Source organism: Callithrix jacchus, chromosome X (assembly GCF_049354715.1).
Source record: "Callithrix jacchus isolate 240 chromosome X, calJac240_pri, whole genome shotgun sequence".
NCBI classification, from domain to species: Eukaryota; Metazoa; Chordata; class Mammalia; order Primates; family Cebidae; genus Callithrix; species Callithrix jacchus.
Window position 1 is genome coordinate 143,885,357 of NC_133524.1, and position 19,205 is coordinate 143,904,561.

The window sequence follows — 19,205 nt, forward strand, 5'->3', positions numbered from 1 at the left end:
ACTGAATTTCATAACTATTTCTCCATTATTTTGACTGTTTTCACTCCCCCACCTGCTGAGAAAGTTGGGACATGTAAAGATTTTAGGGAACCAAGGGGTGGACTTACCAATGATGTCCACAGAAGTATCCTTGGAAGAGAACTGTGTCTCAATTAGCTTTTCAAAGCCAGGATTCACTCTTCACCCTCAGGAGGTACTGCAGGATGCTAGTCCTGTAATGGTTCTCACACATTTGCATGCATCAGAATCTCCTGAAGGGCTTGTTAAACACAAACTGCTGAACCCTGCCTCAGAGTTTCTGCTTCTGGTCTAGGTTGAGATCGAGGGATTTCTAGCTCGGTAACAAGGCCCCAGGGGATGTTGGTGCTGCTAGTTGAGAAGACCACACTCTGAGAATCACTATTCCACAGCGTCACTACATGTGTATTATTGCTATTAAACACTTCTTGCTGATGTCCTCTTTGAAAACGTGCTGCACCGGAGAAATTTAGTTACAATTTGCCATGCAATGACCATGCATACAAATCTAGAGAAGGTTTTAGGAGAACATATTGTACTATAATTATGTTATTTGAAGTCAATTTGGGACACTGTTTATAAAAAGTCGCTATTTAAAATTGTGGAGCAAATAAATCGTTGGGTTTCCAACTGGGCAGAAAATGTAAATTCTTGTAACACTACATTTGTTCAATTCATTTGTTAAGAGAAGCTACAGTGACAAATTCAAAGTGCTGTATATTTTACTCACAGCGATCTCATTAATACTAAATCTTCAATAGAATCATACAAGCAAAACAACTGGATTAGAAGTAATGCCTGCTGGGACTAGTTTTAGATAATGGAAAACAAAAAAGAAAATCTGCTTCTGGTAAAACATAAAACGCTGAGATCTAATCAGTTTAAGAGACAGCTTGGGCATAGTTGAAATAACATTGCACATATAATCAAAGAACTGTTTCTAATTGCTAAATATTTCATTAAACAGCCATAGAAACTTGAACAAGCATCGTAACCTGAAAACTCTGATTTTCAGTTTTCTTATCTATAAAGTGGGAATGATAATGCCTAACTTATAAGAATTTTGCAAATAATTTCTATAAATGTACTTCATAAACAATATATATATATATATATATATATATATATATATATATATATATATATATATATAAATCTGCTTCAGAAACCATAAAATGCTATCAATATTTAAGTATCATGTGTCAATCAACAATGTATCAAGGCACATAGCAAGTTAGAAATACCTGAAACTTTCTCCTCCAAAAAATAACTGAAAGGAGCAAAATGGCCAGCCCCAACTATCCCAAGATTAGTGTTGGCAGATTAAGCAAATCAAAATATAGAATGCACAAACAAACATGAATTTCAGATGGACAATGAATAATTTTTAGTGTATTTTCCATGCAATAGTTGGGAAATACATATAGTGAACATTCTATTCACGGTTTATCTCGAATTCAAAGTTAACCCTATGTCCAGTGATTTATCTGGTAACTCTATCAAAGAAACTTACATTCCTAGAAATGACCCAATATTTCCACTTTCCTTCTGCAACCCCTGGCCCCTAACTCTTGCAACGGGATAATCTCTTCTTCCACTTCAGGGAAAAAATGTTCCTTAGCCTAGGTCAACACCCACAGCACTTATACCACCTCCATAGGCATGTCTGATTTCCAGAGATCCTCATTTGCCCCTACTAGTACCATGCATCTTTCATTTTTTGGCTGCCTCACATTATGATGACATACTAAACTAATTTTGTTCCTCACAGCCATACTGTGAGACCTTCAGGCAGGTGTTAAAACTATGCTGACTGAACCAATAAAGAAGCTAAAACTCTCGAAATTAAGTGACATAGGCAATATGGGGCTGAACAAGAACTAAATACCTTTTCTTGAACCCTTATCCAGGGCTCATTCTCTGCTACACATGTTCCCAACCCAAACCCTGATACCCTGATCACAGCCACCACCAGAAGGAAGGGAAGAAACGAAAGTTGTTATCTGCTCACACTGGTAGAAGTGAATTGAGAAGTCAATAGGCATTACTATGTATAAATGAGAACTAATTGGATCAAGAAATTGATGACATCTGATATAATGGCTAAAGGTAAAACAATTCCATTCATTCCAATTGCTGCATCTTGAAGACTGCGAAGCTCCACTGGAGGGCATCCATGCTTGTCCATGATTCATTAAGCATACCTGACTTGTTCATATGGCAAGTTCATCCACACATGCAGAAATAAAAACAACTAACAGCAGGATTTTCAGTACTTGGCATAGTAAAAAGTTGTTATATTTGTGCTGCCAGAACTTTTTCGGTTGTTGTTTGCTCAGTTTGGAATTTTTAGTCATCCTTGTGCATAAAAAAAAGAAACTAAAAGCCATATGGATTTCAAGCTATGGTGGAGTGTTCTACAGGAAATTCTCAAGAACATGCTTGATTTATTGTCATTGTCTTTATTATTTTTTAAGTTTTTCTTTAAAAATTTTAATTATGAATATATAATAATTATACATACTTATGGAGTACACGTGATATTCATATGATCTCATGAAAAATACCTCCTCACACCTTAGAAAAACCAATATTGTCAATACCTTCCCAAAGCTCTTTTTTTTTTTCTTTAATTTCTCTTAAGTTCTAATAAGGCAAATACTCAAAGTCTAGTTCATATCTGAATGGAGAACTGGGTAAAGAGCATACAAATTCTGCAGAATAATGATTTTCTAACTTACCTGCATATTGAAATAAGTTTTATCAGAGGCATTTAAACCACCACAACTTCATCTTGAGTAGGGGTGGGTGAAATAAGGATGAGACCTGATGGGCCGCATGCCCGGTAAGTTATACATTCTTTTTCTTTTTCTTGTTGTTGTTGTTGTTGAGATGGAGTTTTGCTCTAGTTGCCCAGGCTGGAATGCAGTGGTGCAATCTCTGCTCACTGCAACCTCTACCTCCCAGGTTCAAGCAATTCTCCTGCCTCAGCCTCCCGAGTAGATGGGATTACGGGCATCCACCACCATGCCCAGCTAATTTTTTTGTATTTTTAGTAGAGATGGGTTTTCACTATGTTGGCCAGGCTGATCCTGAACTCCTAACCTCAGCTGATACACTCACCTTGCAGCCTCCCAAAGTGCTGGAACTACAGGCGTGAGCACCCAGCCCTACACATGCTTAGTCATGGGACAAGATAGGAGGTTGGCACAAAATACAGGTCACAAAGACCCTGGCGATAAAACAGGATTCAGTAAAGAAGCTAGCCAAAACCCAGCAAAATCAAGATGGTGACACAAGTGACCCCTGGTTGTCCTCACTGCTCATTATACATTAATTATAATACATTAGCATGTTAAAAGGCTCTTCCACCAACGCCATGATAGTTTACAAATGCCATGGCAACTGTCAGAAGTTACCCTATATGGTCTAAAAGAGGGAGGAACCCTCAGTTCAGGGAATTGCCTGTCCCTTTCCCAGAAAACTCATGAATAAGTCACCCCCTGTTTAGCATATAATCAAGAAATAACTATAAATATAATCAGTCAAGCAGCCCATGCTGCGGGCCTGTCTATGGCTTAGCCATTCCTTATTCCTTTACGTTCTAAATAAATTTGTTTTCATGTTACTCTAAGGACTCACCGTGAATTCTTTCTTTGTGAGGTCCAAGAAATCTCTCTCCTAGGGTCTGGATTGGGACCCCTTTCCAGTAACAGTTGAGAAGCTTTAAGACTGTCTCAACCTCACCCCCACACCCAACCCCTTTTATCTGGGACATGGTCTGGTCATGCACATATTTATGTAAAGGTTCCCTGTGACATTAAAATATGCAAACAAGTTTGAGAACCATTAATTTAAGAAATCTTGGCTGTAAATTAGAAATAATTGAGAAAGCTTTTAGGACAAATAATTGTCTTCAATCTCCTCAAAGGCAGATTTCAAACCAATTAATTAAAAATATATGAGGGTAGGACACAAGCAAAGAATTTAATGTACTCTAGGTAATTCTGATGGGAAGCCCAGGTCGAGAATCACTGTTTTGGCTTCAGTGCCTTTTCAGGCCATTTTCTTTGCACTTAAGATCAGAGGAGAATAGAGGACAACTATCTGCTAACCTATTTAACTCATTTTCCACTGAACACAATGAATTCTGTCTCACATGCCATGCTCAAAAAGTATTTAATGCATGAGTGTATTTGAGGATCTTACCATATTGAGGGTGCTGTAAGTTTAATATATAATTAAATATACTATCCTGAAACCATGACTGATAAAATAGCATATATTACATATATACATATGTTTTTACATATCATGTATACAATATGTATTGGTAGATACTAATGAGTTCTAAGTATATGATGTTAACATAATGCATTTATTCTGAAACTCTAAATTTTACTTTTCATACTGCTAAGTATTAAGTAGATTTATTCACACTTACCTTGTATATTTTCACCCAGCAGTCAGTGATCTTCTACTTTTGACATTAGTCTAGAATTGTCAGATTCAGCAGCAAAAGGAAAAGAAAAGACTATGAATTATATATTAATTTTAAATGAACAACAAATAATTATTAGTAGTATAAATATGCTCTGTGAAATATTTGGGGCATATTTATAGTAAAAAAAAATGAAAACTAAAACAAAACCAGCTATTGTTTCTTTGAAATACAAATGTAACTGGAAATATTATATTTTATCCTGTAAATTGAAACTGTTGCCAAAGTCAACAGTTTTGCATATATTTTAAATGCAAAAGTCTTTAAAATAGAAAGGAAAAAAGTAAAAATAATAATAAACCTAACTAATGGTTACAATACTGATTAGATGTTATCTTTTTTTCTTCTTTTTTATATTCTTAGATGTTATCTTTTAATATTCATCTTGCAGTCTATAATAAAAATAAGAATTTTATTTATGGACTTGTATTGTAAATTCAGTGTCTAATGATTTTATAATCACATTGAGCACAAAGCTCCTAATTTAGGACACAAAGGTTCCACATTCAAAAACACACTCAAAAGCAATATGAAAGCATAACTAAATATAAATCTCACAGGCAAAGGTAAATATATTGTCAAATAATACAGAACAATGTAACATTACAATAGTGTTATGCAAATTACCAATAACCCTAATACAAGTATTCAAGTATTAAGAATAACTGCAACCTCAAAAAATTAGTAATAAATTCACACATTCTTTCAATGTACTTGATAGATGTATGTTGGAATATATTTCTTATTTTAAAATGTCATTGATATGGGCAAACCAAAAACATAAGATATTACTTTAATAACTTGCTAAATATAAAGAGGACTTACTAATACATTTGAAAGAAGAGGCTAGGCAAACCACTTGTTTTTTAAATATTTCCAATTCTATAAGAGAGGCTACATGAGAATACAGATAGGCTGCTCAAGCATTATCTACATCAGTGTTTGGGTCTTTGGATTGGCAAAGTCAGTATCACAGGAGAACTTGTTAGAAATGCAAACTCTTAGGTGTTCACCTAGACATACTGGATCAGAAATTCTGACCCAGAAGGATGTACTTTAAAAAGGGGATTCTGATATACATTAAAATTTGAGAACAAAGGTTTTAATCTCGACTCTGTCATCACCAAGCTGAGTAATTTATACAAATCACACCCTTACGGAATTTCAAGTCCATCATGTCTAGAAGGAGATAGTTATTATATCTTGCAGATAGCACAGACATGATGAACATGAAAGCACTTTGGAAACCTAAAATGCCATGGAAACATGAGCAACCTATCATCTATAGCATGTGAAAATATTTTTAAGTTTTAAAAAACCCATAATAACGTGTATTCAATATGTGATAAAGTAAGTATACATGTTTGTCCTCATCATTATTTTTGAACCTTTTAATCAACAAAGAATAGATAATGAAAGAAAAAATATTCAAGATTAAAATGACCTTGGGACCTCAGCTATGGATTCTATTTGCTGAAAGCATACTACTTAATTGTAAATGTTTTACCCAGACCTATATTACATATTACCATTTCAAACAGAACAACTATAATGAGGACTTTTGCTATATGTGAGTTTTTAATGGGAGAACCTATGGAGGCGATCAGGTTTAATGGACTCAAGGACTGACTCTGCTGGTTCCCTCACTGTGGTTTTATCCAATTACTTGCCCTTCTGTGTATACTGAAAGGTTTTACAAATTGAGCGCTGTGAATTTTTTAAGCTCTAAATACTATTATGGGTATATTTGAACATCTTATAAAAACATTTTTATGAATATAAAATTATTGTGCATATTTATGGAGTATATTTGATATTTTGATATAAGCATAAATATATAATGATCAAATCTGGGTAACTGGGTATTCATCACTTCAAACACTTATCATTTCATTGTGTTGATCTTCCATTTACAGCATCTCAAAGAGAATTATTCTGTTCACATTCCTATTATATTAAACTTTTAAGGATTCTAAGATGGTATATCTTTCTTAGAAACTGCAGGGGCTTGTTACAGAAAAAGGAATCTCTAAATGCATGTATATACCTTTTTTTCCATTTTCAGTTTATTCAGATCAAACATTTTAACAGACCAAATTTATAAGACAAAGACTTAGAAAAATGAGCTCTGAGCTCAGCACACTGCAGCTGTGTCTCTGCTTTCTGAAACTTAATCTCTACTCCATGGAGACAAAAGATTCCATTTAGTAAGTGCATTTATTGCCACTTACAGGAAAAACTCTGAAGTATTATTTAGCTCTTAGAGATATGGATGAATGCTTTAAGTAGAAAACCTCAAGGTCAGAAGTAAACCTTTTGTAATATACACATAATCAAAAATCAATATTTTGAGCAAAACATATTGGCTCTGAACATGTAAAGCAATAAAATAAAAAATATTAGTTACTGCATACACATATATCCAGAATATTTTATTGACTAATAGAGGAGTATCCAGTTGTTGCTCCAATAACTTCATGAGCCCTCAGTCTTTAGAAAATGCAATATGATGTTGATATCTATATTTTAATACTTTTAAAGCACTATTTTGGGAAGGTGTATATAGTAAATTTTCTCACTAGAGAACAATTTCTTTGACCATGTGCTGTAGTTCACTTTAAACTTAAATAGGAATTATTATCAGTCTATGTATACAGAATGGCATTTAGAAAAAATATATATAAAATACACACACACACACACACGTCATCATTATCCAAATGGACTTTCTATATTATGTTATTCCCTTTCATTTAAGACTTATATCCACATTTTCTTCTAAAAATAATCCTAACTAGACAAACAGACACAATATGTTTATTGTGTCAACTGTGTGCTTAGTTCTAGGCTTGGTGCTGTATAATATTCTACTGTGTATATACACCATGCTTTCTTTATTCATTTATTCACTAATGAACACTTAGGTGGATTTCATATCTTGGCAGTAAACACGCAAGTACCGGTATCTATTTGACATACTGATTTCCTTTCGTTTTGATATATACTCAATAGTGAGATGCTAGATCATATGGTAGTCCTATTTTAAGTTTTGTGAGAAATATCATACTCTTCTCCATAGAGGTTGTGCTAATTTACATTCCCACCAACAGTGTATAAATGTTCCCTTTTCTCTGCATCTGTTCCCTTGCCAGCATCTGTTACTTTTTGTGTTTTTGATAATAGTCATTCTAGCTTCTCAGACAAAGAATACATTGGCTGACGTCAGTCAGAAGGCTCCTTATCTGGTTAAAATTCCCATTGAAAATTAATATAATTTTTCTATGGTTAAAACAGTCCATTGAAATATAGAAATTTTAATTATGATTGGCTGTGTTTGTGAAAACCTTTCTCTTAGAATCTCTAGGCTATGAATAAGTCATTTGGAGCTTTTCCCAAAAATATTACTTCCTACAAATGAAAAACCTATGGCCATCATGTGAATTTTTGTTTTTTTGAGGCCTCATGACTGTTTTTAGTACATTTTGGTAAAATAAACAGAAGTTAACATTTTTCATTTTAACAATTTTTAGTGTACAATTGAGTGACATTTTAACTATATGCACAATGATATGCAACCACTACCATTACTTTTCAAAACTTTTTCATCACCCTAAACAAAATACGTAATAATGAAGCAATAACTTACCATTTCTCCCTTCCTCCAGCCTCTGATAACCTCTAATCGCCTTTACTTTTATGAATGCATCTATTCTATGTATGAAATGTTTTTGCAATCTTAGTTATCTGAGAATTTACAAATAAAGATTGAAACAGACTTATTGATACAGCTCTGAATACTAATTATCCATTGTTGCTATTCGCCCAACAGTTTCAACTGAATGTGGATATTAATACTATCATATTACTAGAATAACAAATTCGGGCTCAATATAACACAAGAAACAAAGAAAAATTAAATATATCAAGTGTAATGGAATAAACAAAAATGAGGCTTTGGAAATTCACATGGAACGAGATTTTACCTGGCTCTGCAATTTGCTGGTTGTGTGTACATGGGCAAATTGTTTCACCTCTTTGAATGTCTCTTTCACCAGCCGCATAATGAATGAAGTTGCTGATGACTGTAAAAGAGAAAATAACCAAAGTCATCTTCATGAATCAATTAGTCTAACAAGAAAAGCAGGTAAGTCAGTGATAAGCTTGGTCATCCAAATCTTTTCAATCAGGATTGCACAGCCTTACTTGCCATTCAATCTCTTTCAAATGGCCTAGAAATTTTAGACCCAGGAGAAGGTCAAATACAGTTTCTGGGACTGGGAATCCCCTTATTCCATTCTCCCCATAAAACACCTTAGACACAAACACTGAGACTGGGATGCAGGAAACCTAGTGTCTCATTATGTTTTATCTCTGGATTTGTTTTATGACCTTGTCCAAGTCAACTACTTTCTTTACAAAATGACCACCCTGTACCACAAGTGTACTCAAATTATTATTTAAGACAATAAAATAATAAAATTGTTGTAAGAAAGGTTTATTTTGAAGACCAAAATGAGATATATTATATAACTGATGCAAAAATCTAGTTATATGGAGAGTTTGGTTTACAAAATTTTAAGAAATTATAACTAGTATATGTTAAAAGGATAAGAGATAAAGAAGAGTTTTATAAGTTTCAAGTTTATCTTCATATTGCATTTTATTTCATTTTACAAAGGTCCTTGTTAATAAAAAAAAAAAAATAGTCACATCCAGAAAGCCCCAAAGTATCATGGAAGTCAGTAAGATAACTTGTGCTTGTACCATGGCAACAACAATAGGTAGATTCTGAGCAGTGATGTGCAGGAGCCAGATTGCATAGTCATGTGAGAACAGACTATGCAAATCTTTTCCCAATTCCACATCCAGTGACCTCATACAGTTAGCTTGAAATTATTCATGGTGAAGTATTCATACCAAGGAAATTGGAAAATTATAGGAATTATGATTTTTATTTCCAGAGGCCAAAGAGTCATCAGCATATCATTAGTTCTTCACCACAGTTTCTTACATTATGGCTATAGGAAGAAGAAATGTGGAGATATACATCCTTATTGGGATTGAGACAATAGGCAAAGCTTTCTTTAAAATCTAGGAACACTTTTGCTAATGGTAGTGCTTCTTACACCTTAATGTGGATAAAAATAACCAGAGGATCCACTGAAATGTAATTCCTGACTCAATAAACATAGATGGGGACCTAAGTTTATTTGTTTTTTATACTGTCCCCAGTAACACCTATGCTGGCCTGAGTATCATGTGAGTATCAAGAGCTATAGTACACCTAATTAATTTCCTTCAGCTGAACAAGGCCCTCTTGGGGCAGGGGCGCTGCTTTTTTTTTTTTACTGTTAAAATTTCTTAGTTATTGGTGGTAAGAAAAAAACCCTCTACATAAATGATTTGTGGTCATTGCTTTAGGAGTAGAATAGTGCCAAAGTATATTCTATTTCTTGAACAAAATAGGCAACAATTTATTGTCCCTAAGTAATAACCTAATTATTCTACTAAAATTAAGTATTTTATACTATGCTCACTCTCAAAACTCATAAATATCATAGAACAAGCAAAGTAGAGTATGTGGTGTGTTTTGTTGTGGGGGTGGGAAGTGGATATGTCTTCAAACCCACAATAAAATGATCATAAGCACAATAAAAAATTTTTGAGACATGTCTACAAAACACTATTGTAACCAGGGGACAGGAGCAGGGCTGTGGAGGTGTTCCAAAGACGCTCACTGTTCCCTGATCAGACGTGTTTTTTTCAGGTCCTTGGGCTCTCACTCCCCCAAGAATGGGGAGGAGACCCAGGCAGCACGGTAATGTTGTTCCAAAGAGCTTTGCAGAAAAGCAATTCATTAGGCAGAGAGAGAGAAAGAAAGAGAGAGAGAGTGAGCTCCCACGCTGTCCTTGGAGGGGATCCAGAGATGGAGCTTGCACAGGGAGGGAGGGAGAGGGAGGGAGAGATAGAGGGAGAGAGAAAGAGAGGGAGAGGAAGGAAGAGAGAGAGACAGAGAGAGAGGCTCCCATGCTGCCTTTGGAGGGGATCCCAGAGACAGAAATCCGTATAGATAAGGGAGTCGGGGGGATTTAACCCCATAGTTACTCCTGACCAATTCAAGTTCTTGTCCATTGAGAGGAGCTTTTCCAAACTTCCTCTGGAGTGATTGATCTTCGACTCTCATATTGGATTGGTTGCCTGGCTCACAATAGAGCCACTCCTTGCCTGGCTCGCAATAGATCCCCTCCTTCCAAGGCTTTTGGTGGGCTTTCTAAACAAAGGAAGCTCACCTGGACAGTCTACCTAGCCTGCGCACGAAAGTTAGACAAAGAACTCTAGGCTCCCGGAAGGGGGTGAGGGGGTGGATAGAGATACGGCGCTGGGAAGTTCTTGCCTTTGAAACCACGCCCCTTGTGGACCCAGGAAGAGAAGTTTAGTCCCTCACTATGAAACATAAAACAAAATAAGGCAGAAGACTCAGAGACAAAGCACATACTTTATACCGCAAGTAGTATTCAGATTCTTCAAAATCACTATTACACTGTTTAGTGTTGAATTCAACAATCATTTTGAATAATTAGATTCAGAGGAATAGGCAGACAACCAGAGGAGAGAATACCTGTGCAGAAACCCAGATTGCCACTACAGAGTGTTCTGAGAGACAGTGTTGAAGCAGGAACCATACTAATATAACATGTTTATCTATTATCTAACCTCCTATCCAGCTGGAACTGCCAGAGGTGAAATGCAATAAATGACAAAGGGGAAACTCTATTACAGTATAAAACAGATACCCTGGAGCTTAAAGGATTCACTTGGAAAGATCAAGAACTTGAGTGTCAATAACTGAGAGAAGATGCGTACTAGGTGAAAAGGACAGACTTTTTTTTCGAGAAGTTGCCCCAAGAAATAAATGCAAATTAAAGATATTGACATCCTCATATCATTATCTCTTCCCAACCCCCAAATATGGTTGACCTCATTAAAATATGAGTAATTATCTCAGAACATTAAATATTAAATTATATGAATAAATTTAAAACAGTATTTTTGATTAAAAAACTTGTAAAGGAGCAAAAGATCAATTAACAGCACATATCACAAGAATTGTCCAAGGAGATAAAGAGCAGGTAATTATTTCTCCATAGTCTCAAAAAAAATTACAAATGGCATGAGTTGGATGACATGGAAAACAGCTGCAATAAAAAAGAGGTTCAAAACTTATATTACATGGTGATAGAGGGAGTAAAAAGCTAACGGAATTCAGAAAATAAGTGGAAAAGAGAAAACTGAACTGTAGAGATTTAAGATCATATTAGAACAAAATTATACATAAGCATTACTGAAAACAGTAAGGCCTGATGGAAAGGCATGAAGAAATTACACAAAATAAAAGCAAAAGAAGAAAAAGACATTAAAATATTAAAAGCAATACCTGAAACCTAGACAAAGGATGTTCAGCTTACACAGAGCTGCTGCTCCTGAAGAATGAAGCAAAATACATGAAGGTTAAGTCTTTAATAAAGGGACAAAAAGATATATTGTATCTTAGAAAAAAAGATGGTACAGAACATTCAGCATGAGGACCTATCTGGAAAAAGTTGCTGAATTTCAAGGATAAATAAAGATACATGTGGGGAGTCAGGAAGAAAGAACAAGTCATTTACAAAGAGGGTTCTATTCTCTACTTGCCAGAACAGATTCACTGATACCAGGTTTCGTCTCCTGTTGCAAAAACAAAACAAAATAGAAACAAAAAGTAGAAAACTGCAAAAAATATAAGAAATAATTATTTTCAGACAATGGGCAACAAACAGTTCAGTACTGTGATCCACCCAAAAAAAAAGAAAATTAAGTGGAGCACTAAAGACCACTGCAGTACACCTGGAGGCATTTCTGGACCACAGAACAGGGAGGGAGAAAAGCAACTTGTGTAGTGGTCTTGCTGAGTTAAGAAAACAAACACCAGAGTTTGGGAAAGATGAAGCATCTAGAAATAACAGAGCAGACAACTACAGAGACAGGAGATATGCAGAACAAGAACTGCAGATTTCCTCATAGGGATCCCCCTGAGTTTTTGGTTGAATATTACACTGTACCTGTGTTGCATGAAACTTTAAGATAATAGATAAATAACAAATTCAGGAGATTGATAAGGTTAACAACTTCTAGAGTTTACAGAAGACATGGACACTTTTGAATTCCAACCTGCCAGAGTGGAGAGACTATGATAAACACTCACAGCATTAAGTAGCAACCCCAGAAGGATTGTGCTTTGAATAGGTATAGAATAGCTCTCAAGTTAACTCTAAATATCACGTAAGAAAGCCTAAACAGCAATCTCTGACACATTGAGCAAGTTATCAAGTATAAATTACTGTCTTAAACACATTAACATCAACACTCCTTTAGGCAGACATTAAAACCCAGACACACAACAATGCAAAATGGCAAAGTCTAGTATACAAGAATGTTTCTGTACATGCTAAGAAGCAAAAATATATACCCAAGACCAGAATAAAAAAAAGACGATTCACACAGAAATGAAAACACTGGAAAAATTGATTAAAACACTTGCAAGAAGCTCTAAGTATTTAGGGAAAAGCACAAATATAACAAATGAAGAAATATATTAATATAAACAAAATTAGATTTCTAGAGCCCAATAACTACAATTCTTCAAATGAAAATCTCATATAAGGTCTTAAGTACAACACATTGCAGAAAAAGTAACAATATAGTGGCAATAAAAAATTATTAAATCTGAAACTACAGATTGCAATAATATTAATACTCTGAAAATATCAACAACGTATAGAAAAATATGTATTTCTTGGGCCCAGCACAGTGATTGGCAAATTGCAGATGTTGGGTCCTTGAGAGGAACAAAATGTCTTCCAGCATTTGTGGATGAAAGATTAAAATGTCCAGGAAAAATTAAAAAAAAAAAAAAAAAGAAAAAGAAAAATACATATTTCTCACATGCATAATTGTAAATCGAGAAGGGTTAGAGGCAGAAAATGTATTTAAAGAAGTCAAGGCTAGGATGTCAGCAAGAAAGTAGAATTAGAACCTGGCAAAATGTTCTTCTCCATAAAATGAGTAAGAAAAATAGCAAAACAGTCATGTCAGAATAAACATTTTCCAAACTCTGGAAACTAATAAAAGGGTTGCAGCAATCTGAGGAGCATTTATTCCAGAAATGTTTCTGAAACTCTGTAAGACTACTACTTCATAAAGGCAATACAGACACTGGCCAAAAAAATGGGCAAAAAAGGGGACAAATTCAACTGGGAATAAGTCTGGAAATTAATCAAAGGCTTGCAAAACTGAGGAGAATTCTTCAAGAAACATAGTATAATATTGGTAAGATAAGCAATCTTTAGCATTTATACTTGTTCTATTCCCACGGCATTTATCCCAACTATGTGGTAGCCTTGAAAATATCTCTATGAGAACAAGCAGTCTTTGTGAGAACCAGCAGTCTAGAGGCCAGCAGAGGGAACTGAATGAACTTGGAGCTGTAAGAAAGCCCTGTTCTCAGATAATTTTTACTTTTTGACATGTCTGTCAGCTCCTTGAATAACTCCATTTTCAGGGTATATTCTTATTTGGCCTGTTTTAGAACTCATTCTGTGTAAATACCAGTAACCTTTAGGTGTTAAAAAAAGATCTAAGTAATTGTTTGGCATTGCAAGGGGCTGGGATGTCTATACAAGTTAGGGATAACAAAAGACTGACAAAAATAAAAGTAAAAACTCCATATGGGGTCATTGAAAAGCTCCAGTATATTACTGGGAATTTTGAAGGCTGTGTACAGGTGCAGAGACGTGTAAATGCTCAGTAAAGACAAGAGAAAGGCTTAGTCTTTTACCTGTGGCTGACATTGTGGTTTTGCATAGGGAGAACTGGAAAAATCAGAGCACTGAACGCATGCTCCAGTACCCATAGTGATCCCTAAGGAAGGGGCAGTGAGACTTATTGGTTCATATCATTTAAAACTTTTGCCCAATCATTGGTTCATGCCTGTAATCCCCACATTTTGGGAGGATGAGGTGGGCAGATTGCTTGAGCTCAAGACTTCTAGATCAGGCTGGGAAGCATGGCAAAACCCCATTTCCACACAAAAAAAAAAATTAGCTGGGCATGGTGGCTTGTACCTATAGTCCCAGGTATTTGGGAGGCTGAGGTGGGAGGATCACTTGAGCCCCGGAGGCAGATCACACCATTGCACTCCAGCCTGGGCAACAGAGGGAGATCCTGTCTCAAAATAAATAAAAAATAAAATTTTTGCACAATCATTAGTTGACCACTAACAATTCAAGCCGAGATTTCAGTGCCTGAATATGACAAAGAATACTGATTTTATAAAATTAGTCAAGGACACTCGCTAAATAAACAGCAACAACAAAACAACACATAACAACAAACAGAAAGCAAAGAGAGAAAAAATGATTTGCAGGTTTGACATATTATAATATTTAAATATCTGTTTTAACCAAAAACTATGAAGATTCCCAAAGAAAAAGAAAATATAGTCCAAATATATGAAAATGAAATCAGTGAATAGAAAATTTCCCAGAGAAAGCCAAGATATTAAACCTACTAGACAGACTTAAAATTACCTATTATATGATAATGTAATTAAATAAAACCAGGAATAAATCATTAAAGTATACAATCAATGTGACACCAAAAAGAGATTATAAAAAGATAGGATTTATTTCTAAAAAGATAGAAATTATAGGCTTGATAAATACAATAACTAAGATAAAAATATGCTAGATGGGCACAACAGTAAATTTCAACTGACAAAATAATAAATCAGTGACCTTGAAGATGGATCAACTGCAATTAGCCAGTCTAAGAGACAGAAGACAATCTGGAGAAAACAAAACATAGTCTCAGAGAGCTCTGAGACACCATCAATCATACACATATATGTGTACGAGAATGTCAGGAGAAGAGAAAGAGAGAAAATTAGTCCAGAATATATGAAGCATCTGCACATTAAAGAAACTAAAATATGTCTAAGAAAATCAACTCAAAGAAATTCACAACTTGGCACATCCCAGTCAAACTGATATAAACCAGCAACAGGCCAGGTGTAGTGGCTCACTCCTGTAATCGCAGCACTTTGGGAGGCCAGAGTAGATGGATCACTTGAGGCCAGGAGTTTGAGACCAGCCTGGCCAACATGGTAAAACCCTGTCTCTACAAAAATTCACTCAGCCTGGTAGCATGTACCTGTAATCCCAGCTACTCAGGAGGCTGAGGCACAAGAACCACTTGAACCTGGCAGGCGGAGGTTGCAGTGAGCCAAGATTGAGCCATGATCAGTATGGAATGCAGTTTTGGAGTTCTTCAAAATGTTATATATAGAAGTATTAGCTAGTGGAAAAATCACTGTAGTTTTTGCTATTACTTTTAATGGCAAAAAGGTTTAAAGGTTGTATACCTTTGTGAACATATTAACAACCATGTTTGCCATCACTTTTAATGGTGAAAACCACAATTACTTTTTCACCAATGTTATACTACACGTCCAAGCAATTCTACTCATAAGCATTTAATGAAGATATTTGAAAATGCGTCTGAACAAAAAGTTTTATGTGAATGTTAATGAAAGTACTAACAAGATTAGCCAAAAAGTGGAAACAATTCACATTTTCATCAACCAATGAATGTATTAGTAAAATGTGGTCTACTCATACAATGGAATATTACGCAGCCATAAAAAGGAATGAACTACAGATTCATATCACAACATGAATGAACCCTGAAAGCACCATGCCAAGTGAAAGAAACCAGTCACAAAAAACAATTTTAAAAAATTCATTTATATGATATGTTCAAGATAGAAAAATCTACATAGACAGCAAGTAGATAAGTAAACAATGGAGGCTCGGAGCTGGTTAGAATGGGGAGTGATTAATAATGGGTATAAAGTTTTTTGGAGGGTTTCCTTTTGAGGTGATGAAAATGTTTTGAAATTAGTGGTGTTGTTTGTTTACCTTTGTGAACATATTAACAACCAACTTTAAGCTGGTTGCTTTTTTGTTATGTAAATTACATCTCAGTAATGGCTGTTATTTTTATAAGCAATAAATTGAAGTGAACAACAGATTTGAACACTTTACCAAAGAAAGTATAGAGGTGGCAAATAAGCATGTGAAACCTGATCACAAGCAAAAAATAATTCACAGTATAAATAAAAAAACCTTATAGTGAGGTTTATAAAGCATACTGAAGTAAACCAGATGAAAAATACTAGTACAGAAACAGAATCGGAACATAACAGCATAGAATTGTAAGGTTCTTATATTATATGTGAAATGTCATAATATTATTCAAGGTAGTCTGTAAAGATGCATATTTTAAAATCTTATAGCAACCACTAAGAAGTTACAAAACAAAGAAAGTGTGACCTCAGTTGCATTGGGGTCACCACCTGAGACACTGATCACCATCTGCCAAGGTCTGTCCTGCAGACCCTGACTCAATGATGGATGAATGAATGCACTCTTATACCCATTACAGTGATTCAAGTGGGCTAGGGATGGTTGTCGGCTGCTTTTAGAGGGTGAGTGCAGCCAAATGACCATAACTCCCTCTCACTGCTCACATTTATTCAGGATAGATTTAGTAACAGAGGTTCTAAGTCAACATGCTTGTGAATAATCAACATGGTTAAAAGAGTGGTTTTACAAATGATAAACGCTTTAGGTTCTGGGGCCCAGAGTAAACACCATTAATGGGTAATTCCCCTTTGACCTTCCCCTGAGAGGACCATCAGCACACAGTTTACATGATCAAACAAGTTAGAGTAGAGACAAAGGAATGTGGGGTAAACAGACCTAACTGAGAAAGCCTTTTATTGTCCCTATCTTTTCCCTATGCTAATGTAATGAACTGGCTGCCTTTAGCCTGTCCCAATAAAACCTTTCAGCCTTCCAAAAGGTTTGAGGCTACAATCTATAACTTTCCCTAATATTTTGCCAGGCACCTCAAGTGAATCTCAACAAGAAAGCATGCAGGTCCCAGAATTTTCCACAACATCACGCAGTGACAGAAGACAATGAAGCAATAGCTACAAAGTTCTAGGGAATGAAAGTGTGGCTCAAGAATTTTAAACTCAAATTGTAGTCTAAATGCAAAATCTATCAACCAAAGTCTCATAACACACACTTTTCATATTAACCTTTAACTCCTTTGTCCTATTCTTTTTTTCACCCTTATAGTAATATTACAGCCTTCTATTAATTCAACTGCCAACATTTTCTGTGCCAAGGCTAAAGAAAATCACACGACCTCACAAATTGTTCCTGTTACAAATACATGTTCTCTATCAAAAAATTGACCTTCAGTGATCGCTACTAATGTTCCTATGTTACCTTAACTAAGCTCTTGATCTCTCTTTATCAATTCTTCTGAATATTAGAACTTTGACATATCTTTAAATCTCCCATCCTACCTGAAAAAACAGAAGTCATCAAATAAAGCATTCTCAACTTTTGCCACTCGATGTGCTAACTGACTGTACCCGTACTGTCTCTTTTCTTGTCCAAGATTCATCTCCATGCCTGTTCTCTGTGCTGCATTCAATGTAACCCCCTTAAAAAACACCCTTACAGAACCATCCCTTCTCTCTTTACCATCATCTTCTCATATACATTGAAACATAGTTCAGTCTTTGATAAATTAAAAATAAAAATTTAGACAAAACTCTCTTATTGACTTGCTGTGTCTAGCTAGTATCCTATCCCTCTCTTCTTCTTTGCTCACTACTTTTCTAGATCTATCTACAATGGCTGCTCCTTCTTCTTGACTTTTTCTTCATTCTTAAAACCACTCAGTATGGTTTCTGCCCAATCACTCCACTAAAATGGCTCCTGCTAAATTCACTGGTTGCCTCCATGTTAAAGTCAACAGAAACTGTAGAAATGTAATAGGGTCTGGACCTCTCAATTGCATTTTCATTTGTTATTTCACACAGTTCCAGTTATTTTTTTAGTAAATATGTTTTTCTTAAGAATTAGATTTTTTTGGTACTGGATTTAAATACCAGAATCTTATAATATACTCATAAAAATTGAATCCCTTCATATTTGACCACATAATATTGCATACAGTTCTTTCAGGTAATATGGATTATGGTTTTGAAAACTGAAAGTTAAAAGGATTATTGAAAATCCTACACCATAGCAACTTTCTGAATTTAATCCCATTGTACTGTAATTGGATGTATTTTGTATTTATTTTATTCAATGAATGAAGTAATTAACAAAAAGAGGATTGAATTTGTTCACACTCCTCTAAAAGGATACAATGTCTCTTCTTGACCCACTTTTACAGTGGAAATAGCCTGAAGCTTCACTAAACTCAAGAATAATTAAGTTAAAATTGAAACTGCTATGTACAAATTGCATTATTGTCCACATTATTTACCATATTAAATATTTAAGAACAAGCAATCTTCATTATGAGATAATGCACATGATGCTTTAAAAATACTGAAGTTTTTTACTTGATAACTTATCATTATAATGATGATTATTTTCTGTAAAACTGAAAATGTTATAAGACATTTTGTGCTTAGTTGACATGAAGAAGTCCTATTATGTTGCCACTCTGGAATGGTTCAGCTCATCTGCTTTGTCCATGCTTGGGTAGCAAGATACTAATT

At 35.0% G+C, this 19,205-nt stretch overlaps 1 long non-coding RNA gene across 2 annotated transcripts in view; it reads right to left on the reverse strand.

Moving 5' to 3' along the window:
- Positions 1-1,146: 1,146 nt before the first annotated feature.
- Positions 1,147-19,205, reverse strand: part of LOC118150528 (uncharacterized) — a 111,310-nt gene continuing 93,251 nt past the window's right edge. Inside the window, exons 1-3 of one of the 2 annotated variants that reach the window (XR_004738630.3) lie at positions 11,955-11,999; positions 8,503-8,601; positions 1,147-4,512 (exon numbers count right to left, since the gene is read on the reverse strand). This is a non-coding gene — a long non-coding RNA (uncharacterized LOC118150528). Of the gene's footprint in view, positions 4,513-8,502; positions 8,602-11,954; positions 12,000-19,205 lie in introns of those variants that run through there. The other variant, XR_004738631.3, reaches the window with a different exon arrangement.